The 7197-nt window shown below is 44.8% G+C and overlaps 1 pseudogene; it reads left to right on the top strand.

Moving 5' to 3' along the window:
* Positions 1-4806: 4806 nt before the first annotated feature.
* On the top strand, positions 4807-4959 carry LOC116902571 (annotated as a pseudogene).
* Positions 4960-7197: the final 2238 nt, after the last annotated feature.

Raw genomic sequence — 7197 nt, 5'->3', positions numbered from 1 at the left:
TTTATTTTTTTTTCTGACTGAGCTTCCCAAGTCATCCTGACATCTTTTGATCATCAAACACAAGCTCTTTCATTCAGCTCTTAACCACTAACAATTACTTTTGTATCGCACAGAAAAACTCTATGCTTAGGCTTATGTGGGCTACAAAATAGCTACAAAGGGCTAAAGAGGCTATAGCAGAGCTCAAGAAGTCCCAAAGAGACCTGACTAATAATGATGTAAAGGGGATATCGTGGGAGTTAGGTAGTGTACCCCATTAGGGTCTTCTTGAGACACAGTGCCAGAGTCCCATTGCAGATTCAGAATTAAGCCTAGCCTCAGAGTGTGTCATCTGCAGAAAACCAGTGTTCCCCTGTCATAAATCTTCACACAGATGAACTCTGGGACAAGGCTACAGAAGTGTAACATAAAGGCCATGGAGACAGAGGGCAGCACTGGGTCCAGCTGGGAAAATGGGCAAATAGATTGACATATAAATGGACAGATCCTAGGTCCAGATGGATGAACAGGTACAGATATAGCAGTCTGGGTAGGTCACACCAACAATAGGGACCAAGCTAAACTAAAGTTTCTAGGGCAACAGATATTTCTCTGCCTATGGGTACCTTCGTGCATACTCTCGGTGATCAGATATCAGGTTTTGGGGAACTACTGGCAACTCGGTGTTTGGTATCTGTGCCTCCTTATGGGGTCCAAATGAGATTACTACATGCTTTCTACTGTCAGGATTGGTCAATACATTCTTGGGCCTAGTTTTCTTGAATATGATTTTATATGGTTTTAATATGCCAATTTATTCATATGGTCTAGTTCCAATTTACTTGGGTAAATTTATAGGGTGGCACAAATTCTACTTTTAGGATTAAGTCGTCAGTCTGTGCATCCTGGGTTGTACTGGACAGATGGTGCTATTTGTGTGCCCAACAAGGTGCAGAGTCCTCCTGTCTCTGTGTGTGCACTCGAAATGGGGTCAAATGCAGCTTATGAAATAGCTCTTGGGTCAAGAACAACATGGAAAAATGTAACTGTTTTACATAATATTGTGTAGCTTAGAGCAGGGCGCAGCTTGAGCGAAGTCTTAAGAAGGACAGTTCGTGTGTGTGTGTGTGTGTGTGTGTGTGTGTGTGTGTGTGTGTGTGTGTGTGTGTAATGCCTTAAGGAGCAGTTAATATGTAAAATGGGCTGAATGTGGTGACACTCAGTAGGGAGAGGAAGGTGGTTCTCTATGGGTCCTAGGCCAGCCTGGTCAACATAGTTCTACAGGGCTACAAAGCAAAACCCTGTCTCACCCCAAAACAAACAAAAACAAACAAACAAAAAGTCAGTTTTTTCTTCATATAACAGTGAGAATTCTCCAGAGAAGAAAGGGATTAGCCACTATCCCACCCAAAGTGGACTTGAGGCCTCTGGGAAGAAAAAGGAATGGAGACTAGGTTAAGAAAATTAGTGGGGGGAGGGTATAAAGGGAGAATAAACCAAGAAATGGAGTCCCTAGGTTCCTGTTTAAGATAAACAGTATTTGGACTGGCTGAGAATAATTAAAAAAAAAAAAAAAAAAGAACAAAACAGACACCCAATTCACCACTGCCCAGGGATACTGTGTGGTCAATGGCCCAGGCATGTGGTCTAAAGCCACTGCAAGACTGGTCCCAGGGCCTTGAATGTCTTCCCATTGTTTGAATGACGAGGAGGACTACAGATAGCCCAAAATGTGTTGGGGACTTCACAGTTAATTAAGACCAGATTCCTGATTGGGTGCAATTGTACTACCATGAACTCGCTGAGGGAGAGATAAGCTGCTTTGCCTCAGTGTTGTCAGTGACGTGTTAGACAAAGAAGAGTCTGTCTTAATTCATAAGAGAAGTAAGCTCAGACAAAGGGAGAGATACGAGTGCCTGCCGTGAATGGATGCCGGGAAAAATAATCTCAGAACTTGTTGTGAAATAGAAAATCATTTCAAAAGAAATGTCTGAGAGGGAAAGATGGTTCCTCTAAAGAGGGTACATCAAAAAGGGTAAATGAGAAAAACATATAATTGTTTGTCCCTCGGACTGAATCAATGAGGAGTTAAATGCGGGAGAGCCACTGGCTACCCAAGTTAAAAGGGGAATAGAGACCTCATTTGTTTTCGCTGTCTACCAAAATAGAACACGCTCTGTGAGAGCAGAGGCATAACTAGGCATTGAATTTATCAGATAGCTCTTATGTTACTCCCAAAGCTATCTAAAGATAAAACACATAGACTCTTAGTATAACACCCTTGATGCCCCCGAATTGACAGAGTTTCATAATCAGACTTTAAAGCGCCTGTCCTCTTGGGTTATGTTTCATTTCTTCTCAGTATTCCATATGTCCAATCTTGAAGTTCATAACCTCTCTGAAAACTGACATTTTATTTCAATAGGCTTTACATATTTCACGATAAGAAGAATTAGCATTTTCTTCCCTTGTAGTGGGGACATGGAAAGCCAGGCCAGGATGTAGCATGAAGAGATTTTTCCACCCTGTCCTTCCCACCACATCTGGACAGGCCCCTGGGAAGAGAGGTCGTGGGAATGTGGCTGAAATCGGGGACATTCCTTCTCAAGCCTGTAGGGAGTCTTATAAAGGGGCAAGGGCTGCTTATGAAACAGGGTGGGAAATAAAGAAGGTAGCAGGGCTTACTACAAATCCAAGCAGGGTCCCACTCTGTTTAGGGTTCTAGTGTTGCTTCTTCAAGTCAGGCTTAGGTCCTGGCCGCCTACGTGGCAAGTGGTCCCTGCGATACTGTCTTAGAAACATCTTGGAATCTTTGGCCAGAAGGAAATAGTTTGTAGCAGCCGTGAGACAGAAACTCAGATAAGAAAAAAATTAAGATTAAAATAGAAAATCGAGGCCCCCTGAAAAACAGTATCACAGAAAAAAGAATGCTTAGCTTTACTTTTTTCTTCTTCCTTTATTTACATTTATGTGTGTGCGTGTGTGCGTGCGTGTGCACGTGCACAATGTTGCGTAATATGTGGGCAGAGGTCAGAGGACAACTTCCCGGAAAAAGGTTCTCTCCTTCCACCATGTGGGGATTGAACTCAGATCATTAATTAGGCTTAGCAGCAAACACCTTTACTCTCTGAACCATCTCACTGGCTCTTTTCCTATATGGTTTTCAGTGTGAAGAAATTAGTCACAAATAACAATGAAGACGCTTAATACAGCATATTAAGTTCGACTCACCAGTCAGTGTTTCACATTTTTCAAAGGTTCTATTTTTGTAAATTGGGAACCCATACTACTTTTGTGTCTTGTCACATGCCCGTTGGACCTTGTCAGTTAGTAAAAATATTAAGGCGAAAAGCGGTGCTACAAAGTGAGAATAATAACAATAATTAAAACTGACCAGGATTCACATTAAATGGTTGTAGCCGCCTCGTCCTGTTCATTGCTTTTCTTGCTGCAACAACCCATGGATCTGCCTTGTCCTCCGCATGTACTCCCTGAGCTTGCTCTTAGTCACTGCATGTCGATTCTAATCCTAGCCTAGAAATGAGGAGTTATGAGGTACGGAGGAAATTTAACACTGTCCAGAATATCAGTTTACTGCTCGTGCTATAGCACTGACAACAGCCACCTCTAGCTTAGCCAGTCCTCCACTTCCTCTGCCCCCTGATTAGAGAACAAGTTTGGTACCTTCATCAGCCCAATGGGTCAGCCATCCCTGATGGCTAATCTCAAGCAATGCTCACCCTTTGATGACTTTATTAACCACTCTTCTTTTCTTCTAGGTATCCAATGTTGCTGTAAAATTATTTAAAAAATGCTGTCTATTACCCTGCACTACTAGGACCAGCACCGTGATGCCCTAAGATACCTGGTAGATATCTTCAGTAGATATCTTCACCTCAGTCAGCAAAGCCTCTTACCTGCTTTGCTCTATCCCATATCACACTGCTGATGTCCTCTCTCTGAGCCTGGCAGCAATCTCCACCCATCTAGTCCCCAAGGCAGGTTGCCACCATGCCAGACATACACATCCCAATTCCATGCCGGTCCAGTGTCTCCAGCTGCCACACACTCTCTTGAACTTAAATCATCACATGAAAGAACACACAACACAATAACCTCTGATCCAATTGATAATATGTAATTGCCCACCTAGACAGACAAAGCCCTGTACACATCCATCCCTTAAGAATATTCATAACAACCTGTAAAGGTGAAGAAAGGAATCTGAACATCAGCTTCCATGTTCTCCCCTGGCCACTGCTTCTCCTTTGCTCCAGTATCCTCCTTTCTCTAAAACTTCTCTCCTGCCCATCCTTCCTTCCCAACCAATGACAGGCATCGTTCTATCTTGTACCTGCCTTCACCTGCATGACATCATCCTACAATCCAATATATCAAAAAGAATGAGGGGAAGGAGGGAGAGAGAAGGTCACTGCTGCCACTGAAATCCCAGTAGAGCAGGAGGCCAACAAGTTAGTAACTACCTTGCTTTAAAAAAAAGCCTAAAGGCTTTTGGTACTTCCGAGATTTCTGGTTCCTAAAGGACCATATCTGCTTTAGATTCCACTGCATCCAGTAATCCATGGGAAGGGTCTGGCTGCCACAGCACTGAACGTTCCTCCTGTAGCTGCCTAGTTCACCAGACCTTGAATCAGCAGCTACCAACTGACTGAAGATAGCCCACAGCTATGGGTCAAGGAGGATACCAGCAAAAGCAAGACTTGGCTACTGGGAACTGCCCAGGGGTGAATTCCCTGCAGCTGGCTGGTTTCTTTCCTTCCCCATGTCTTCTGGGGTCCCGACAGCATTATTAAAGAAAAGGTAGGCTCTGCCCCTAGAGGCATTGCAAGTGTGGCTGCTGTGTTACATGTGCGTCAGTAGGTGGCAGAGAGGAGAGAGGCTGAGTCTATTCTCAGTGTTCTGACCTGTTCATAACATAGCAGTATTCATAAACATCTGAATAATTAGTAGCCTAACATCCCCTTTTAAAAAAAAAAAAAAAGCAAAGCTGGGATGACCATCAACCAGTTTAGCACTGTACAGACGTGTGTGTGGGTGAGGGGGTGGCAAGCCATGTTGAAGATGACCCCTGCCTGGCACCATAATGTCTGAGCAGGACATAACATGCCTGAAACCTCTCCTGACATGATCCACTCTTGACATGATCCTGAACAATTAGAGACACCAGCTGCCACTAAAGGGGACAAATAAGTGGTGGAAAAATGGAAGAAAAAGAGAATGTGAAGGATGTGGGCACAATGAAGGGAGACAGAACTGTAACCTTCAGAGTAGCAAGAAGCAGCCTGATGTGAGTAGTGGGTGATGCCACCTGGGACCATAGTGGGGTCTTGGCATGGGCTGCCCTTGAGGGCCACAACTGGTCCCTTGGCCCTGAAGCAACATGGGTCTGTTACCATCAAAGGCCAGGTGGACATCCCTGGTCTGGGGTGCTTTCTGGTAACATGTTGATGTCTGAGGGCTGTAAAGAACTGGCCTCATCCCTCACCTGGACATTGAGGGTTGTGGGGAGAAAACTGACACAGAGGGTATAGAAACAGTAGAGCTGACCCTGGTCCACTCCAGCTGCCGTAACTCAGAGGAGCGCACTCTACCTTCCACCCTCCCCTCTACCCCCTGACCTCCACCCCTCCCTGCACACTATGGGAGTTGAGGGTCAGTGGCCCTGAGGATACAAATGTGGGCGTCATGGCTCTACCCTTGTCTCCTATGCATGGAGACACATGTGTACATGCAGGTTCTTAGAAAAGTCAGTTTACATCTTATACCTATGTATAGGAATCAAATGCTACATCCACCGTCAGGATATTATATTTGTTATCTTTTCTGAGCTAGAGGAATAGATAACCTCTTCCCCTTCACTCCTTACCACCAGCTCAGACAGGAGACCTGACCTTAGAGCAGGAGAGCTGTCCCTGCCCCTCACCCACTGCAGTCCTCCAGAGAGCAAGCCCTGTACCTCTCCTGCCCAGCAGAGAAGAGCTAGCTCTGGTTGTAGGACGGTGTGAGAGCAGGGGAGCAGGGGAGCAGGGGAGTAGGTGGGTCGACAAACAGATACCTCTCTCTCTCTCTCTCTCTCTCTCTCTCTCTCATATTTTAGACTTACATTTTTCAAAATATACTTTTAATTAGAGTTTGCAAATGCTTTGACCCCCCCCACCACCTTATAGCCCACTGTCCAAACGTAGGGGAGAAAAGACGGATAGGACAAGGGGATGTGGACCTGTTGTTCTTTGGGGTAATTCCCATCTCTGTCTGTCAGGATACCAGTTGTCCAGTTGAGTAATGCCAGGATACCAAACATAAAGCAGCAGCAGTGGCACAATCCAGCAGAAACAGCCAGGCCTCTGGAGAATCAGCGAGAGTTAGTGGGAGTGACCAAGACCAGCAGGGAATGACAGAAGAAGTTGTCTGCCATGCTTCTCTCAAAGAAGCCAAAAATCAGTGAAGATAAGCAACAATCAGCAAAGACTCGAGACCAAAAGAAGTGTGCCATCACTGTCTGTTGAGTCCTAGTCATACTTTCTCTAAACATCATATGTCCTCCCACAGGTCTTGCCTTTAAGCAAAATACCACATGAGTCTGCATTGCCTGACAGATCTAGAAACTTCCATTTCACCTCCCAGGCCCAGATCCAGGACTTTGCATTGTCTCACAACAACATCTGTCTCACCAATGAAGTACTGGAGCACACAAGAGAACTGGTACTACTGATCCAAATTACAGAACCTCCATGACACAGGGCAACGATAGGATTTCTGAGAGGAGTCCAGTAAGGTTCCAGTATTGATTGAGTAGAAGAAGCTAGGAGACTTGCACCAGATCTTGTACCATTACAAATGAACATCTGCAAGCAAAGAAATGTAGACAAAAAAGATATACTGTGGGACACCACACTATGACACAGCTCCACATTGAGATTTTTTTCTCTGTTGGGGAGGATGTTACAAGTGTGGAGGGTATGTTTGAGGGAGGGGGAGATGAGTGGGATTGGGGTGCATGATGTGAGATTCACAAAGAACCAATAAAAAGTAAACAAAAAAGATTCTAAGGGAAAACAGAGAGAGAGAGAGAAAGAGAGAGAGAGAGAGAAAGAGAGAGAGAGAGAGAGAGAGAGAGAGAGAGAGAGAGAGAGAGAGGTGATGTTTAGTTTAAAGGAAGACATGCATCGCCATTGTTCATATACACTTAATTCAGAG

This window comes from Rattus rattus, chromosome 5, assembly GCF_011064425.1.
Source record: "Rattus rattus isolate New Zealand chromosome 5, Rrattus_CSIRO_v1, whole genome shotgun sequence".
Lineage (NCBI taxonomy): Eukaryota > Metazoa > Chordata > Mammalia > Rodentia > Muridae > Rattus > Rattus rattus.
This window is presented reverse-complemented; position numbering and strand designations above follow the sequence as displayed.